The sequence below is a fragment of the Chlorocebus sabaeus genome, chromosome 9, assembly GCF_047675955.1.
Source record: "Chlorocebus sabaeus isolate Y175 chromosome 9, mChlSab1.0.hap1, whole genome shotgun sequence".
In the NCBI taxonomy this organism is placed as follows: Eukaryota; Metazoa; Chordata; class Mammalia; order Primates; family Cercopithecidae; genus Chlorocebus; species Chlorocebus sabaeus.
The window spans coordinates 71,729,342-71,749,667 of NC_132912.1; the positions used below are offsets into that span (position 1 = coordinate 71,729,342).

General features: G+C 45.9%; 1 protein-coding gene and 1 non-coding gene across 5 annotated transcripts in view; both read right to left on the minus strand.

Annotated features, from left to right (window-relative positions):
• Positions 1–20,326, minus strand: part of STOX1 (storkhead box 1) — a 71,387-nt gene that overhangs the window by 42,120 nt on the left and 8,941 nt on the right. The gene's annotated exons all lie outside the window — the stretch shown is intronic.
• Positions 10,704–10,810, minus strand: LOC119628144 (U6 spliceosomal RNA). Its single transcript, XR_005244458.2, has one exon. It is a non-coding gene; the product is annotated as a U6 spliceosomal RNA (small nuclear RNA).

Consider the following 20,326-nt stretch of genomic DNA (forward strand, 5'->3'; position numbering starts at 1 on the left):
ACGGTGAAACCCCTTCTCTACTAAAAAAAAAAAATACAAAAAACTAGCCGGGCGAGGTGGCGGGCACCTGTAGTCCCAGCTACTCGGGAGGCTGAGGCAGGAGAATGGCGCAAACCCGGGAGGCGGAGCTTGCAGTGAGCTGAGATCCGGCCACTGCACTCCAGCCTGGGCGACAGAGCGAGACTCCGTCTCAAAAAAAAACCCAAAAAAACAAAAACAAAATAAAAGCCCAACAGTTACGGCAGCAAAGATGATAGGGTCCTATTTGTCATCTGGTTTACTGGAAGAGACAGACAAGAGGCCTGTAGCTGGTTAGGAGGATTGGAGCAATATCCATGGGAACCAGCACAGACCTACTGAAAGGACTGGAAAACGTGTTAGCCAGGGATCAGGAGGTAGGCTTGGAAAATGCTGCCAGAATGGCACCTTCGGATTTTGCTGTCCTCCCCAGGTGGGAGGGGAAGGGACCTGGAAATTCTTAGAGATGGGCTTTAGGTGGGACGAGAGAAGTTTCTGTTGCTGTCTTCTTGCAGTGAGAGGGAGAGGTTCTTGAGATCCCACAGCCAGAGCCAGTCTATGAGGGCTGCAGGGCCACGCTGCAGCAAGGAGAAGGGTGTCTGGCTTACTGTCTTGGAGACACTTTTCTGTTCCCCTCTAATCCTGAGTTCTCTTCCTACCCCAGCTATCTTCCTGTCTCAGGAGGCACTGCACTAGTCCCCTATGTGGGGAAACAGGAGTGTAGGGGAGAGATTTGAATGTTGATAGTGGTGTCAGGTACTAGCACCCTCGTGCCCACATGGGAGATGGATGCTAAGGAATGTAGGGAGAAACCTCTGTGAGCAGCAGAAACAGTCCTGGAGACTTTTCTCCCAGGGTCCAAACGGGGAGGAGAAGGAGAGCTCTCATATGCCATACTGTCACCTGCATTCTGCCTCCCTTTTTGCATTTCCTCCAGCAGGGAGGAAATAGCTTCTCCCTGCAGCTGCAATTTTATCCCTGTAAATGCTGAATTTAACTGTTAGGGTTTGTGCAAAACTTTGAGTGGAAAAAAAGAAGAGTTTAAAAGCAGCTTTGGGGCCGGGCGCGGTGGCTCACGCCTGTAATCCCAGCACTTTGGGAGGCCAAGGCGGGTGGATCACCTGAGGTTGGGAGTTCGAGACCAGCCTGACCAACATGGAGAAACCCCATCTCTACTAAAAATCCAAAATTAGCTGGGTGTGGTGGTGCATGCCTGTAATTCCAGCTACCAGGGAGGCTGAGGCAGGAGAATTGCTTGAACCTGGGAGGCGGAGGTTGCAGTGAGCTGAGATTGTGCCATTGCACTCCAGCCTGGGCAACAAGAGTGAAACTCCATCAAACTCCAAAAAAACAAACAAACAAACAAAAAACCAGCTTTGGTTCCAGGTGCAGTGGCTCACACCTGTAATCCCAGCACGTGACCCCCGTCTTTAGCTGAACTAAGGAGGAAGTCCTAAAACATGAGGAGAGCATTCTGCCCTGCTCTCCCAACCTGCTACCCTGTGCCCTCTTCCTGACTGCTCTTCTGGGTGCAGTGAGCACTCTGAATTCAAACTGACTACTGAGTATACCATTTCTGACTGACAGCTCTGGTCACAGACAGTAGGGGATGGTCCCAGCTCACAATGATCCACACATAACAACTTGCACACCTCCAGATGTCGCAGGACAGGTGAATTGGTCAGGACTGCTTAAAACTGCCTCCAGGCAGTCCCTCTGAAAACAAGAACTGACCTGAATTATTTGGGCTGAATTGGGAGGGGTTCCCAAGTTTATCAGCTGATGGGATATGAGAGGACATATTAAGAGTCTTTTTTTGATTTGTTTTTTCCTTTTTTTAGCCAGGTGCAGTGACTTATGCCTATAATCCTGCCATTTTGGGAGGCTGAGGTGGGTCACTTGAGCCTAGGAGCTCCAGACCAGCCTGGGTAATATAATGAGATCCCATCGCTACAGAAAATTTAAAAATTAGCCTGGCTTGATGGTATACGCCTGAGGTCCCAACTACTTGAGGCTGAGGCAGGAGGATCGCTTAAGCTGGGGAGGTTGAGGCTGCAGTGAACTGAGATCATGCCACTGCACTCCAGCCTGGGTGACACAGCGAGACCCAGTCTCAAAAAATCAAGTCTTTCTTTTAAGAGTTAAAAAATTTTTTTGGCCGGGCACCATGGCTCATGCCTATAATCTCAGCACTTTGGGAGGCCTAGGCAGGAGGACCACCTGAGGTCAGGAGTTCAAGACCAGTCTGACCAACATGGCGAAACCTCGTCTCTACTAAAAATACAAAAATTAGCTGGGTGTGGTGGTGCACGCCTGTAGTCCCAGCTACTCGGGAGGCTGAGGCAGGAGAATTGCTTGAACCCAGGAGATAGAGGTTGCAGCGACACAAGATTATGCCACTGCACTCCAGCCTGGGTGACAGAGCAAGACTCTTATCTTGAAAAAAAATTTTTTTTTTTTTAAGAAACAGAGTCTCTTTCTGTCATCCAGGCTGGAGTGCAGTGGTGTGATCACAGCTCACTGTAACCTCAAACTCCTACGTTCAAGAAATCCTCTCACCTCAGCATCCCAAGTAGCTGCACCTCGAGTACCTGGGACCACAGGCATGCACCACTATGCTTAGCTAATTTTAACATTTTTTGTAGAGATGGTCTGGCTATGTTGCCCAGGCTGGTCTCCTACTCCTGGTCTCAAGCAATCCTCCTCCCTAGGCATTAGGAGCCTTATCTACTGTGCATGCCTAGAAGGTAATGTCCTACTTGGTAGCCCTAACAATTGTAAACTCTTTGTTAGCAGGGGTGCCATGACCCTCTGGGGTCATGCATATGAAAGGTAAGCATTAATTTATCTCTGGTAAAAAACACTGGCTTATACCTAGAGGCGGTTCAAGTGTTTGAGAAAACACCCCAGGTAGATCAAGTAGCCCCCAGACATGCACTCTGTGGGCAGCATACCTACAGTAAGTTATGCCATTGGAAAGGTGGCATGGGCCAGGTGGAGTGGCTCACACTTATAACCCCAGCACTTTAAGAGGCCAAGGTGGGCAGATCCCTTGAGTTCAGGAGTTCAAGATCAGCCTGGACAACATGGTGAAACCCTATATCTACTAAAAATAACAAAAATTAGCCAGGTGTGGTGGCATGCACCCGTAGTCCCAGCTACTCGGGAGACTGACGCGGGAGAATCACCTGAGCCCAGAGAGGTCAAGGCTGCATGCAATAAGCTGTGATCGCACCACTGGACTCCAGCCTGGGTGACAGACGTCTCAAAAAACAAAAAACAGGCTAGGCACAGTGGCTCATACCTGTAATCCCAGCACTTTAGGAGGCTAAGGTGGGTGGATCACCTGAGGTTAGGAGTTCGAGACTAGCCTGACCAACATGGTGAAACTCCTTCTCTATTAAAAATATGAAATTAGCTGGGCGTGGTGGCACATGCCTATAATCTCAGCTACTAGGGAGGATGAGACAGGGGAATCACTTGAACCTGGGAGGTGAAGGTTGCAGTGAGCTGAGATTGTGCCACAGCACTCCAGCCTGGGCAGCAAGAGTGAAACTCTTTCTCAAATTAAAAAAAGAAAAGAAAAAGGCTGGGCGCAGCAGCTCACACCTGTGATCCCAGCACTTTGGGAGGCTGAGGCAGGAGATCACCTGAGGTCAGGAGTTCGAGACCACCCTGACCAACATGGAGAAATCCTGGCTCTACTAAATCCCGGCTCTACTAAAAATACAAAATTAGCCAGGCATGGTGGCACAGGCCTGTAATCCCAGATACTCAGGAGGCTGAGGCAGGAGAACCCGGGAGGCGGAGGTTGCAGTGAGCCGAGATCGCGCCATTGCACTCCAGCCTGGCAACAAAAGTGAAACTCCATCTCAAAAAAACAAAAGAAAGAAAGAAAGAAAGAAAGAAAGGTAAGAAAGGTGGTATGAAATTTTTTCTATACTTTAATTGAATGAAATGACTTATGACCCTGACTCAGCCTGAAAAGCCTTGCCATTCAGGTCAGCTTCACATCACTGGCCAATTATACAGAAGACAGAATTTGCTACAGATTTCTTCCTTGTAGGCCATGACCAAGTCTGACCAAATTAATAATATGCCCAACTATATGTCTTGAGCCAGGTTAATTCAGAAACTTGAGAAAGTCACCAGGTTTTCTAAGGTAAACCTTTATGGTAAATGAGATTTGTTCAACTGACTAAAACCAGAAGCCTCGGAGGGTGAGCAAAGACAAACAGTGGGGTTGATCTCATTCTGTCCTTGCGAGTTCTGCAGGCAATAGCTGAATAAGTGCTGCTTAAGGTGAACCCAGTGGACTGGGTCCTAGCATCTGCTGATCACTTTAAAACAAAATGAGCGGCCGGGCACGGTGGCTCATGCCGGTAATCCCAGCACTTTGGGAGGCTCAGGTGGGCAGATCACCTGAGGTCAGGAGTTTGAGATGAGCCTGGCTAACATGGTGAAACCCCACTTCTACTAAAAATACAAAAAATTAGCTGGGCATGGTGGTGTGTGCCTGTAATCCCAGCTACTCGGGAGGCTGAGGCAGGAGAATCGCTTGAACCCAGGAGGTGGAGGTTGCGGTGAGCCGAGATTGCACCATTGAACTCTAGCCTGGGCAACAAGAGTGGAACTCTGTCTCAAAAAAAAAAAAAAAAAAAAAAAAAAGAAGTGTTTCCCAGTTATACAGGTAGTAAGAAATATACTCAGACAACTGCCAAGTAAGGCAGACAAATAAGTCTGACTTCACTTTCAATGCAAATAAAATAAGCATGTGAACCTGACACCACCATCTCACATATCAATGCTGATTCTGATTCTAGATGACAGAGCGAGACTCTGTCTCAAAAAAAAAAAAAAATTAGCCAGGCATGGTGGCATGTGCCTGTAGTCCCAGTTACTCAGGAGACTGTGGCAGGAATATCTCTTGAGCCCAGGAGCTGAGGCTGCAGTGAGCTATGATTGTGAGACTGCACTACAGCCTGGATGATAGATTGAGACCCTGTCTTGGAGAAGAAGAAAAAAACAGACACAAAAATCTTAAAGCAGTAAGATAAAAACTTACACACATACAGGGGAATCACAATAAGATTAACAGCTAACTTCCCATCAGAAACAATGGAGTTCAGAAGACAGTGAGATGACATATTTATTTATTTTTGAGAGGGAGTCTCACTCTGTCACCCAGGCTGGAGTGCAGTGGCACAATCTCGGCTCACTGCAACCTCCACCTCCCAGGTTCAAGCGATTCTGCTGCCTCAGCCTCCCAAGTAGCTGGGATTACAGGTACTCGCCACCACGCCTGGCTAATTTTTGTATTTTTAGTAGAAATGGGGTTTCACCATATTGGCCAGGCTGGTCTCAAACTCCTGAACTCAGATGATCCACCCGCCTGGGCCTCCCAAAGTGCTGTGATTACACGCATGAGCCACCATGCCTGGCTGTTTAAGACAGAGTCTCGCTCTGTTGCCTAGGCTGGAGTATAGTGGTGTAATCTCAGTTCACTACAACCTCCACCTCTGGGGTTCAAGCAATTCTTCTGCCTGAGCCTCCCAAGTAACTGGGATTACAGGCTCACACCACCATGCCCAGCTAACTTTTGTATTTTTAATAGAGACAGGGTTTCACCATGTTGGCTAGGCTGGTCTCAAACTCCTGACCTCAAATGATCCGCCCACCTCAGCCTCCCAAAGTGCTGGGATTACAGGCGTGAGCCACTGCGCCCAGCAAATAGATGTACATATTTTGGGGGGGCACATGTGGTAATCTGGTACATTTATACATTCATATAGTGCATAAAGACCATATCAGGGTAATTAGGGTATCCATCACCTTAAATATAAGTTTAATGATTTTTTTACTACCACAATCGGACGATAATTATATTAGAAAGTGAGGCCGGGTGTGGTGGCCCATGCCTGTAATCCTAGCACTTTGGGAGGCCGAGGTGGGCAGATCATGAGGTCAGGAGATCGAGACTATCCTAGCTAACAGGGTGAAATCCCGTCTCTACTAAAAAGTACAAAAAAAGACAAAAACAAAAATTAGCCAGGTGCAGTGGTGGGCACCTGTAGTCCCAGCTACTCGGGAGGCTGAGGCAGGAGAATGGTGTGAACCTGGGAGGCTGAGCTTGCAGTGAGCCAAGATCACACCACTGCACTCCAGCCTGGGCGACAGAGTGAGATTCTGTCTCAAAAAATAAAAATAAAAATAAGAAAGTGAATTAAAACACAATTAAGTTTACTCTTGGCACATTCAGCTTCCTAGAGTCTCCCTTTCTCCACTCTTTTTTTCTTTTTTTAAGATAGTCTCACTTTGCAGCCCAGGTTGGAGTGCAGTGACACAATCATAGCTCACTGGAACCTTGACCTCCCAGGCTCAAGAAATCCTCCCACCTCAGCCTCCTGAGTCTTTGGGACCAAAGTGGTACATACCACACCTGGCTAATTTATTGTTTGTGGAGACAGGTTCTCCCTATGTTGCCCAGGCTGGTCTCAAACTCCTGGGCTCAAGTGATCCTCCCACCTCAGCTTCCCAAAGAGTTAGAATTACAAGCATGAGCCAACGGACCTGGCCTCACTCTTGTTTTTTTGTGTGTTTGCTTTTTGTTGGTTTTGTTATTTTTGTTTTTTTCTTGAGACAGGGTCTCGCTTTGTCACCCAGGCTGGAGCACAGTGGCTCGATCTCGGCTCACTGCAGCCTTACCTCATGGGCTCAAGCAATCCTCCCACCTCAGCTTCCCAAGTAGCTGGGACTACAGCTGACCACCACCATGCCCAGCTAATTTTTGTATTTTTTGTAGAGACAGGATTTCACCACATTGCCCAGGCTGGTCTTGAACTCCTGAGCTCATGCAATCTACCTGCCTTGGCCTCCCAGTGCTGGGATTACAGGCATGAGCGACTGTGCCTGGCCAAATGTTTAAAAGTGTATCTAAATCAACTTGTGCACCACCACAATGACCACTACAATCATATACATGCCACACTTTGGGAAATATTGCCCTAATCCATTGTGTGGGATGAAACTGTGTGAATGGAAGTAGAAGGCGCTGTCTTTGCAAAGTGCTCTGGTTTGATAACCAGGCTTCCTTCTGAAAAGGATGTCTTCAGCTGTTTTATGCACTTTGTGCTGCAGGCACATCAAGTAACCAGTAAGCTCTACAGCACTTTAAGTTGGAAAGTGTTTAAGGTGGGAGGGAGGGGAGCTCTTTTTATTACCAAGGCTTTCAACCAGCAAATTTAACTATGGCCAACTGCAGGGCTAGAGAAAAAAGCTTCGGTTTTAAAACAAAAAACATGCCAGGTGCAGTGGCTCATGTCTGTAATCCCAGCACTTTGGGAGGCCGAGGTGGGCAGATCATGAGGTCAGGAGATTGAGACCATCCTGGCTAACACGGTGAAACCTCATCTCTACCAAAAATACAAAAAAATTAGCCGGGCGTGGTGGCCTGTAGTCCCAGCTTCTCAGGAGGCTAAGGCAAGATAATCGCTTGAACCCGGGAGGTGGAGGTTGTAGTGAGCTGAGCTCGCACCACTGGACTCCAGCCTGGGTGACAGAGTGAGACTCCATCTCAAAACAAAAACAAAAACAAAGAACACAGCTCTGGGCTTTCGGAAAAGCCCCATCCCCAAATGCTATTGCTTTCCAGGTACTGGCCATTTCACATGACCCACAATTACCATTTAAAGGGCACGTTGTGTCTTTCTTAGAGTTGTGAAGAGTCAGATGAATGCAAAGTTTAGGAGAAGAGAATTCAGACAAATGCTGTGATCAAAAATAAACAAACAAACAAACAAACACAAAAACTCCTCCTTGCAGGTAATTTTTCAACCTGTATTCCAACAGAAATCAAAATCTAGAACAGGGATGAAAGAACAATCAGGAGAGGAATGTGAGTAACATATCTCATCCCGTAAGCTTCCGCCCTCACTAGCTTTTTGTGTACCAGCGCTGGGCCCAATCAGATGGGAGAGGCCAGGTGCACAAGGCCGGGCAGGAGGTGCCCTGAGCTCCCTGGTCCTCTCCAGCATGATCCAGAGATGAGCCTCCTCTGGTTGAGGGCTCCTTTCACAGCTCCCAGAGACTGAAACTCCCTCTCTCAGATGTGCAGAAATCACAATTGTCCATTTTTCAAAGCATAATTTTCATTCTGTACATATTATTAGGAAATGGTAATTTACACATTAAATAATAGGAAGAGTTCAGGAATTACTGGCCTAAGAGAATCATTCAGTGAGTCAATGCGTTGAGAACAGTACATCACAGCATGGAACACATCCACGCCACAGACTGTAGCTGAAGTCCAGAGACAGGAAGGAGCTGGCCAGTTAGGGGAGAAGTTAGGACTGGAATCCAGGTCTCATGGACACACAGGGCCAATAATGCCTGGTTGAACCTGAAAAAGCAAAGCCTGGGCTACAAGAATGTAGTCCTAATTCAGAAGAAAGTTGTTCCTGTGTCTAATACCATGGTGATTTTTCAGCACATGAAATGAAGATGGCTAAAGGATATGCTCCAGGGTGACAGAATGAGGCCTCCAGGACAGCCTGAGATGCCAGACGTGGGTCCCATGCCTGGCTTGGCACCCTGTGAGTTCCACTGTAATAATTAACTGCTAATGTCAGATGCAGTGGCTCATGCCTGTAATTCCAGCAGTTCGGGAGCCTGAGGCAACAGGATTGCTTGGGCCCAGGAGTTTGAGACCAGCCTGGGAAACATAGCAAGAACTCAACTCTACAAGAAAATTTTAAAAAAATTATCCAGGCAAAAAAAAAAAAAAAAAGAAGAAAATTAGCCAGGCATGGTAGCACGAGCATGTAGTCCTAGCTACTTGGATGGCTGAGTCAGAAGAATCACTGCGCCTAGGAACTTGAGGTTACAGTGAGCTATGATCACGCCACTATACTCCAGCCTGGGTGACAGAGTGAGACCGTCTCAAAAAACAAAACAAACTGCTCACATTCACCGACAGCTCACTGTGTGCTGGGCCCTCTCCTAAGTGCTTTATATGCATTGTTTCATTTAATCCTTGCAACCACACTATGAAATTGGTAGTATTATCATCTCTGTTTCACAGATAGGGAAGCAGAGGCATGGAAGGTTAAGCAAATTGCCTGCCATCTCATATCTGAAGGCCCTCCTCTCCCTTCTTAAATATCTAACCTGACCAGTGGCATTGCAGTTCCAAGCAGTGGCATGGAAAGCCCATGCAAAAGCTGGGTGGAAAGGTCAAAGGTCTTGCAGGCCACTGGGCTTAGGTGGCAGGCAGCAGTACAGCTGGGCTGTGCCTGACCTGGCTGAGGTCTGGGTGGAATTAGTATCTTCCAGTTATGATCCATTAGCAGGGACTAAGGGCCAGGCTCCATGCCTCTGCCCTGAAGGAGACATGGGAAGGAAAATGACAGATGTATTTTCCAGGTGTGTTCTCAGGGCAACAGGACCTAGTGCCCCTCACTATGTCCCACCTGGCACCCAGGTCAGGGCTGGCCCAGCATGGTTCTTGATCAACAACTAAAGGAAAGGACTTGATCTATTCCAGGCAAGATGGAGGCAGGAGAAGAGAAGATTTAAAAATACTTCTATCAGCCAGGCACGGTGGCTCATGCCTGTAATCCCAGCACTTTGAGAGGCCGAGGTGGGTGGATCACCTGAGGTCAGGAGTTTGAGACCAGCCTGACCAACATGGAGAAACCCCGTCTGTACTAAAAATACAAAATTACCCAGGCGTGGTGGCACATGCCTGTAATCCCAGCTACTCGGGAGGCTGAGGCAGGAGAATTGCTGAAACCCGGGAGGTGGGGATTGTGGTGAGCCGAGATCATGCTATTGCACTCCAGCCTGAGCAACAAGAGCAAAACTCCGTCTCAAAAAAACAAACCAACAAAAAAAACTTCTACCTTCTGGTTGGGCGCAGTGGCTCACGCCTGTAATCCCAGCACTTTGGGAGGCCGAGGCAGGTGGGTCACTTAAGGTCAGGAATTCGAGACGAGCCCAGCCAACATAGTGAAATCCTATCTCTACTAAAAATACAAAAATTAGCTGGGCATGGTGGTGCACGCCTGTGATCCCAGCTACTCGGGAGGCTGAGGTAGGAGAATCGCTTGAACCTGGGAGGCAGAGGTTGCAGCAAGGTGAGATCGCACTCCAGCCTGGGCAACACAGTGATCTCGAGAGAAAAAAAAAAAAAAAAACCTTCCTTCCAATCCCCAAATCCACCCTCCACCCAACAAAACAAACTCCCCCACAACCCAAGCCACCATAATAACATATGTCTGCTTATGCTCTTTAAACTTATACTGGGGTCATCTTTTGTTGCTGTTCAAAATATTTTTTCCCCTCAGTTGATACAGATATTCTAATTCTCCTCAAGGGATTTGTTCCTTTTTGATCCTCAGTGCCACTGTGCCTCTGGAGAATTTAAATGAGTCTACTGAGGTTTCCATTTTCTGGCTTTTTCAAGCACCTGCATTGCTTATTCTTGGTATCTGGAAGGCCTTTTGTTTCACAGAAGGTGTTCAAAGACTCAGGAACTCAAAGGTCAAAATGTACGTTTGTAACAGAATTAGAAGCAAAGATTTACTATAGACATATACTGCCTCCATAGCTCAGGAGACCCAATATTGATTGTTAAGATGTGAATTCTCCCTAAATTAATCTATAGATTTAACATAATTACCTTTTCTTTTTAATTGGAACCCTTCATGAATTTGTATGTCATCCTTGCACAGGGGCCACACTAACCTTCTCTGTATTGTTTGAATTTTAGTATATGTGCTGCCAAAGCAAGCACTAACACAATCCTAATAAAAATCTAAGCAGAATTTTTTTTAGAAATAGACAAGTTGATTCTAAAGTTTACATGGAAAAAGCAAAGGACCAATAATAACCAAATAAAAAGAATCAAACTTGAAGGACTCAGACTATCTGATTTCCATACAGCTACAGTAATGAAAACACTATAGTATTGGAAAAAGCATAGGTGTATCTATCAAGAAAAAAGGACAGTCTAGAAATAGACACACACATGTGGTCAATTGCTATTTGACAAAAAGCCAGGGTTATCCAATGGAGAAAGGACAGTCTTTTCAACAAAGGTGTTCCTGAATAATTGGACATCCATATGCAAAAAACAATAATCAACCTCTGGCCAGGTGTGGTAGCTCATGCCTGTAATCACAGCACTTTGGGGGGCTGGGGCAGGTGATCAACTGAGGTCAGGAGTTCAAGACCAGCCTGGCCGACATGGTGAAATCCCATCCCTACTAGAAATACAAAAAAAAATTAGCCAGGTGTGGTGGCGCATGCCTGTATTCCCAGCTATTCAGGAGGCTGAGGCAGGAGAATCGCTTGAACCCAGACAGCAGAGGTTGCAGTGAGCTGAGATCACACCACTGCACTCTAGCCTTGGTGACAGAGTGAGACTCTGTCTCAAATAATAATAATAAAAACCTCAATCTCATAACTTGTACCACATACAAAAATTAACATGAAATGCATCATAGATTTAAATGTTAAATCTCAAAGTAGAGGTGGGTGCAGTGGCTCACGCCTGTAATCCCAGCACTCTGGGAGGCAGAGGTCGGAGGATCACTTGAGCCCAGGAGTTCGAGACTAGCCTGGGCAATGTGGCGAAATCCCATCTCTACTAAAAATACAAAAATTGCGGCCGGGTGCGGTGGGTCACACCTATAATTCCAGCACTTTGGAAGGCCAGGCAGGTGGATCACCTGAGGTTAAGAGTTCAAGACCAGCCTGGCCAAGATGGTGAAGCCCCGTCTCTACTAAAAATACAAAAATTAGCCGGGTATGGTGGCATGTGCCTGTAATCCCAGATACTCAGGAGGCTGAGACAGGAGAATTGCTTGAACCCGGGAGGTGGAAACTGCATTGAGCCAAGATCTCCCTATTGCACTCCAGCCTGGGCAATAAGAGCCAAACACCGTCTCAAAAAAGATAAAAATAAAAATACAAAAATTAGCTAGGCGTTGCCGGGTGCAGTGGCTCAAACCTGTAATCCCAGAACTTTGGGAGGCTGGGACAGGCAGATCACAAGGTCAGGAGATTGAGACCATCCGGGCTAACACAGTGAAACTCTGTCTCTACTAAAAATACAAAAAAATTGGCCAGGCATGGTGGCAGGCGCCTGTAGTCCCAGTTACTCAGGAGGCTGAGGCAGGAGAATGGCGTGAACCCAGGAGACGGAGGTTGCAGTGAACCGAGATCGCACCACTGCACTCCAGCCTGGGCAACAGAGCAAGATTCCATCTCAAAAAAAAAAAAAAAAAAGCCAGGTGTTGTGGTGCACACCTGTAGTGCCAGCTACTTGGGGGTGCTGAGGCAGGAGGATCACCTGAGCCTTGGGAGGTTGAGACTGCAGTGAGCCGTGATCGCACCACTGCACTTCAGCTCGAGTGATAGAGCGAGACTCCATTTTGAAGAAAAAAAAATTAAAACATTTATTCTTCAAAAGGCACTGGTGAGAAATTAAAAAGACAAGCTGGCCAGGCACTGTGGCTCACACCTATAATTCCAGCACTCTGGGAGGCCGAGGAGGGTGGATCAATTGAGGTCAGGAGTTCAAGACCAGCCTGGTCAACATGTCAAAACCCTGTCTCTACGAAAAATACAAAAATTAGCTGGGCATGGTGGTGTGTACCTGTAGTCTCAGCTACTTGGGAGGCTGAGGTAGGAGAATTGATTGAGAGCGAGATCGCACTGCTGCACTCCAGCCTGGGTGACAGAGTGAGACCCCGTCTCAAAAATAAATAAATAAATAAATAAATATTAAAAAATAAAAAGACAAGCCATAGTCTTGGAAAAAACATTTGCAAAACACATATCTGACAAAGGACTTGTATCTAAAATATATAAAGAATTCCTACAATTTAATAAGAAAAAAAACTTTTTTCATGGGCAAAACATTTTGACAGACACTTATTAAAGAAGATACAGGCCAGGCATGGTGGCTCATGCCTATAAACCCAGCGCTTTGGGAGGTCGAGGCCAGTGGATCACCTGAGGTCAGGAGTTCAAGACCAACTTGGCCAACATGGTGAAATCCTCTCTCTCCTAAAAATATAAAAATTTGCTGGGCATAGTGGCAGGCACCTGTAATCCCAACTACTCAGGAGGCTGAGGCAGGAGGATCACTTGAACCCAGGAGGCAGAGGTTGCAGTGACCTAAGATCACACCATTGTACTCCAGCCTGGGCGACAAGGGTGACACTCTATCTCAAAAAAAAAAAAAAAAAAAAAAAAAAAGATCCAGACATAGCAAATAAACACACATGAAAAGATGCTCAACTCACTAGTCATTAGGGAAATACAAATTAAAGTCACAGTGAACTACCACTATCCAACTATTAGTCCAGCCAAAAATAATAAAATAGGCCCAGCACAGTGGCTCACATCTGTAATCCCAGCACTTTGGGAGGCTGAGTTGGCTGGATAATCTGAGGTCAGGAGTTCAAGACCAGCTTGGCCAACATGGTGAAACTCTGTCTCTACTAAAAATACAAAAAATTAGCCGGGCGTGATGATGGGTGCCTGTAATCCCAACTACTTTGGAGGCTGAGGTAGGAAAATCGCTTGAACCCGGGAGGCAGAGGTTGTAATGAGCAGAGGTCACTCCATTGCACTCCAGCCTGGGCAACAAGAGAGAAATTCCATCTCAAAAAAAAAAATAATATAATAATAATAATAACATATTGATATCAAATGCTGAACTGGAAATCTCATACACTGATGGCACGATTGCAAAGTGGTACAATCATTTTGAAAAGCAGCCCTCCAATTCACACCTGGTTATTCACCCAAGAGAAATGAAAACATGTCCACAGACCTGTTAATGAATGTTATTATTGTTCTATTCATAATCACCAAAATCTCAGCCAGGTACAGTGGCTCACAGCTATAATCCCGGCACTTTGGGAGGCCAAGACGGGAGGATTGCCTGAGACCAGGAGTTCGGGACCAGCCTGGGGAACACAGTAAGACCCCATCACTACAAAAAAAAAAATAACTGGTATGGTGGCCCAGGCCTACAGTCCCAGCTATTCAGGAGGCTGAGGTGGGAGGATGGCTTGAGTCCGGGAGTTTGAGGTTGCAGTGAGCTGTGACTGCACCACTGCACTCCAGCATGGGTGATAGAGTGAGACTCTGTTTCAAAAAATTAAAATATAAAAATATAATTTATAAGTAATTACCATTATGTAATACCAGTCAGCCATGTGTTGCCATACCCTACACCTCCCTTCCATCAAATGAATACAGTCACAGCTGATGGCTTTAGACTCGGGGAGTCAAAGGCTCATTTGGTTTAGAAAGAATTTCACAAGGGACCTCCTAATCCTTAATGAACTGCTAAAGAAATGGCATAGAGCCGGCCGGGCACAGTGGCTCACATCTGTAATCCCAGCACTTTGGGAGGCCAAGGCAGGTGGATCACGAGGTCAGGAGTTTAAGACCAGCCTGGCCAAGATGGTGAAACCCCATCTCTATTAAAAATACAAAAAATTAGCCAGGCGTGGTGATAGGCACCTGTAATCCCAGCTACTTGGGAGGCTGAGGCAGAGAATAGCTTGAACCTGGGAGGCAGAGGCTGCAGTGAGCAGAGATCGTGCCACTGGACTCCAGCCTGGGTGACAGCAAGACTCCACTTCAAAAAAAAAAAAAAAAAAAAAAAAAAAAAAAGTAAAAGAAATGGTACAGAGCCATGGAGAGGCACCTTGCATCAACAAGAAAAATGATCACTTTGCATACCTTTTCCTCAAAAGATAAATTAAAAGAAAAAACAGTCAATTATCATGGAATAAGCTTAATATTGCAAAGGATCTTGACAAGCAGTTTCTGTCTCTTCATCTATTAAAAGCTAGCTGTTCTAGAAATTTCTCTACATTGTAAAAGCTTAACGTGACTTTCTACTAGCATAGAATGTAGCTAAACCTCCAGGGTGGCCTCTGAAAGCCCTCTGATCTATGAAACCTATGAACTTATGGGATGTCCAAACTCTGCCCCTTCCTGAAACCTCCACTGTGGGGTCAAAGGTTGGGGGAATAACATCTTCAAATAGGGCATTTCTGCATCCCAATGCCACAACTTTGGAGCAAGGCAAGCATGGTGGCTGCCATTTATAAGGGGAGGACTGTTCTGCCTCAGGTCACATGGTTAATACTCTTCAGACAGCCCAGACTTCATGTCTAGTGTTCTTTCCATGATACTCCAACACACACACCTCCCTGGGTGCGGGATGTGGGTATTTTTTTTTTTTTTGAGACGGAGTCTGACTCTGTCACCCAGGCTGGAGTGCAGTGGCCGGATCTCAGCTCACTGCAAGCTCCGCCTCCCAGGTTTACGCCATTCTCCTGCCTCAGCCTCCCGAGTAGCTGGGACTACAGGCACCCGTACCACACCCGGCTAGTTTTTTGTATTTTTTAGTAGAGATGGGGTTTCACCATGTTAGCCAGGATGGTCCCGATCTCCTGACCTCGTGATCCGCCCGACTCAGCCTCCCAAAGTGCTGGGATTACAGGCTTGAGCCACCGTGCCCAGCCAGGATGTAGGTAGTTTTTACTGTGATCTCTGTTCACTCCACAATGGGGCTCTGAGACATGGCTCTCGGCAAGGTGGGCCCTGGGCTTATGGGACAAGATGATCAGCTCCTTCCACAGGAAGATACTCTGAAGGGACCCAGAGCTTCCCAAGAACGCCTCCAACATCTACCCACAAGGAGCTAGGCAAAAATGGGCTTTGCTGGTAGAAGGAGACTGGAGCATTCAGATTATTCTCCTGCCTCTTGGATGGAGACCATCAGCATACCCAAAGCCTTTGCACTCATGAAACCTGTTTAAATGTGGTTTCCAAACACACTCAACTAGGAAACTCTCTTTCATGTAATCCCTACTTACATCCTACAGAACTAGTGTTTCTGCACCCTAGAACAATGCTATTAACTTCCTTGCACTTATATGTTGATTTTTTAATGACTTAAGAAAACTTGTTTCCAAGAAAAAATAATACATGTAATATGCTAACATTTATGTAAAAATGGAGGCAGATATGTCCATCCATATTATTTGTAGATTTATAAACTAGCTATGGAAGGATTAGAAAACTGGTCACCACAGCCATTTCCAGAGAAAGGCAATCAGTGGCTGGGATAGGGAAACGAGAGACTTTTTCCTGTATACCCTTTCATACTATGTGAATGTGTTACAGAAGCAACCCATCAAGTGAAACTCAAATTAAAATAAAAGGTACTAAAAGTAATACATATGTAAAAATCAAAAACAGGTCGGACGCAGTGGCTCATGCCTGTAAGCCCAGCACTTTGGGAGACCTAGGCAGGCAGATCATGAGGTCAGGAGTTCAAGACCAGCCTGACCAACATGGTGAAACCCAGTCTCTACTAAAAATACAAAAATGAGCTGGGCTTGGTGGCAGGCACCTGTAGTCCCAGCTACTCAGGAGGCTGAGGCAGAAGAATCGCTTGAACTCTGGTGGCAGAGGTTGCAGTGAGCCAGGATCCCACCACTGCACTCCAGCCTGGGCAACAGAGGGAGACTTTCTCAAAAAAAAAAAAAAAAAAAAAGAAAAAAGAAAAAACATTTACAAGTGCATGTGTGCACGTACACACACACCCCATAGCCATATTCCACACCAGAGATAAAACAACGACCGTTGGACGGGCACGACGGCTCATGCCTATAATCCCAGCACTCTGGGAGGCCGAGGCAGCAGATCACCAGAACTCAGGAGTTCAAGACAAGCCTGGGCAACATGACGAAACCCTGTCTCTACTGGAAATACAAAAAATTAGCCAGGCATGGTGGCTCATGCCTGTAATCCCAGCTACTTGGGAGGCTGAAGCATGAGAACTGCTTGAAGCAGGAAGGCAGAGGTTGTAGTGAGCCAAGATCACACCAGTGCACTCCAGCCTGTGTGACAGAATGAGACTCTGTCTCAAAAAAGAAACAAAAATAAATAAATAAATAAATAAAACAAAATAACCACTGTTAATATTTGGTGCTTGGGCCGGGGGCAGTGGCTCATGCCTGTAATCCCAGCACTTGAGCCCAGCCTGGGCAACGTGGTAAAACCTCATCTCTACCAAAAAAAACACCCACAAAAATTAGCCAGGCTCATAACCCAGTCCCAAAATAAATAAATAGATAAAAATTTAAAAATAAAGTAAAATAAAATAAATAGTTGGTGCTTGTACTTAGTCCCACTTCTCTATTTTTACTTTTGTTGCCTGTGCTTTTGGTGTCATATCCAAAAAATCATTGTCAAGATCTATGTCATTAAGCTTTTCCCCACGTTCTCTTCTTAAGTCTTCATGTCCGGTCTTACATTTAACTCATTTTCAGTTGGTTGTTGTGGATGGTGTAAGAAAAGGGTACAATTTCATTCTTTTGCATGTGGAGATTGTTTACCCAGGACCATTTGTTGAAGAGACCCTCTGTCCCCATTGTGTGTTCTCGGCACCCTCAGGGAAGATCAGTTGACTATATATGTGTGGGTTTATTTCTGGGCTCTCTATTCTGTTCCATTGCTGTATATATCTGTGTTTATACTGGTACCACATGTTTTAATTACTTTATCTTTGTAATACATTTTGGTTTTTGTTTTGTTTGTGTGTGTATGGTTTTTTTGTTTTGTTTTGTTTTGAGATGGAATCTCACTCTGTGTAGTGGCACAATCTCGGCTCACTGTAACCTCTGCTTCCTGGGTTCAAGTGAGTCTCCTGCCTCAGCCTCCAAAGTAGCTGGATTACAGGCTCCCACTACCATGCCTGGCTAATTTTTGTATTTTTAGTAGAGATGGGGTTTTGCCATGTTGGCCAGGCTGGTCTCAAACTCCTGACCTCAGGTAATCCACCCACCTTGGCCTCCCAAAGTGCTAGGATTATAGGCATGAGCCACCACGCCCGGCCTGTAATGTATTTTGAAATCAGGAAGTGTGATGCTTCAGGCTTTATTTTTTGTTGTTCTTTTTTTCAGGCAGCCCCCAAGCCAGAGAGACTCCCAGTTGTGTTTTTCTTTCTCAAAGCCATTTTTGGCAGAGGCCAAAGTGGGAGGATTACTTGAGCCCAGGAGTTCAAGACCAGCTTTGGCAAAAGAGCGAGACCCTGTCTCTACAAAAAAATTAAAAATGAGCCGGGTGTGGTGGCACGTACCTCTGGTCCCAGCTACTCGTGAGGCTGAGGTGGGAGGATCGCTTGAGCCCAGGAGATCAAGGCTGCAGTGAGCTGTCACTGCACTGTTGTACTCCAGCCTAGCTGACAGAACAAGACCCCTGTCTCAAATAATAATAATTGTTCTGGCTATTTTGGATCCTTTGAGAGTCCATATGAATTTTAGAATTGTTTTTCCTATTTGTGTAAAAAAGCTGTTGGGATTTTGATAGGGATTGCATTGAATCTGTAGCTCACTTTCAGTATTATGAACATTTAAAAAATACTAAGTCTCCCAATCCATGGATATGGGATGAAATTACTTCAACAGAATAAAGGTCATATGTGAAAAGCCCACAGCTAACATCATACTCAACAGTGAAAAACTGAAGGCTTTTCCTCTAAGACTGGGAAGAAGACACAGATGCCCACTCTTGCCGCCTTTTTTGTTTGTTTGTTTTTTGAGATGGAGTCTTGCTCTGTTGCCCAGGCTGGAGTGCAGTGGCGCGATTTCGGCTCACTGCAACCTCCGCCTCCCAGGTTCACGTCATTCTCCTGCCTCAGCCTCCCAAGTAGCTGGGACTACCAGTGCCCGCCACCACGCCTGGCTAATTTTTTGTATTTTTAGTAGAGATGGGGTTTCACTGTGTTAGCCAGGATGGTCTCAATCTCCTGACCTCGTGATCCGCCCGCCCTGGCCTCCCAAAGTACTGGGATTACAGGCGTGAGCCACTGCACCCGGCTCTTGCCACTTCTTTTCAACATATTACTGGAAGTCCTACCCAGAGGAATTAGGCAAGACAAACAAATAAAGGACATCCAGACAGAAAAGAAGTAAAATCATCTCTGTTTGCAGATGACATGATCTTACATAGGAAACCCTAAAGACGCCACACACAAAAATTCTTAGAACTAATCAGTTCTGTAAAGTTACAGAACACACACTGAACATAAAATCAGTTGCATTTCTATACATTAACAATAAACTATCCAAAAAGGAAATTAAGAAAACAGTCCTAGCTCACGCCTATAACTGCATCACTTTGGGAGGCCAAGGCGGGAGGATCGCTTGAGCCCAGGAGTTCAACACTAGCCTAGGCAACATGATGAAACACCATCTCTACTAAAAATACAAAAATTAGCCGGGTGCGGTAGCACCTGCCTGTAGTCTCAGCTACTGGAGAGGCTGAGATGGAAGGATCACTTAAGCCTGGGAGGTCGAGGCTGCAGGGAGCCATGATCACACCACGGCACTCCAGCCTGGGCGACAGAGCCAGGCCCTATCTCAAAAAAGGAAAAAAGAAAAAAAAAAAAAGAAAGAAACAAAATGAAAACAATCCCATTGACAACATCACCAAAGGGAATAAAATACTTAGGAATAAACTTAACTAAGGAGGTGAAAGACAGGCATACTGAAAACTATAAACACTAATGAAAGAAAGAAGACACACATAGATGTAAAGACATGCTGGTGTTTGTACTGTGCACTTTTCAAAGTGTTTGCATAGATGATATCTTATTGGAGTCCGATGCCAAATCTGTGCAGTAAAAAGGGCAGGCAGAATACTTGCCAACACATGAGGCAACCAAGACCTCAAGAGGATTGGATGAGAAGCTGGTCACTTAGCTGCTTCTCATAGGATCTAGGGGTTAGATCCTAGGTGTCCTGCATAGCTCTTGAGGTCTTTCTCAGATGTCAGATCTGCCACTGAACAAGCACCACTGGCACTCTGGTAGGCCCATGGGGGTATACACCACCCTTCCAAGGTGCCACCATTCCAGACAACCATTGATGAAAGATAATGCATACTTCAGGCTGGGAAGTATCTACCATATATATCATGTAAACAGGATTATAAATATAATCACATACATGCACTTTATTACATAATACTCTTCAGTGGCCTCAGGCTCAGACGCATGAGTAGAGTCCTCAGGGCCCATTCCACGTCAGCCCCTCTGCAGGCCCTTTGGGCCAACGCCCACCTCCCCTTCCATGCTCCAGCTGTACCCAGAAGCTTGTGGTTCCCCATGTGGGTTATAGAACTGGGACACATGCCCCCCACTCTCAATTTAAAATGTGCTTCTCACTACGCTAACATCTACTTATTCTGTGTATCTTAGTTTAGGCAT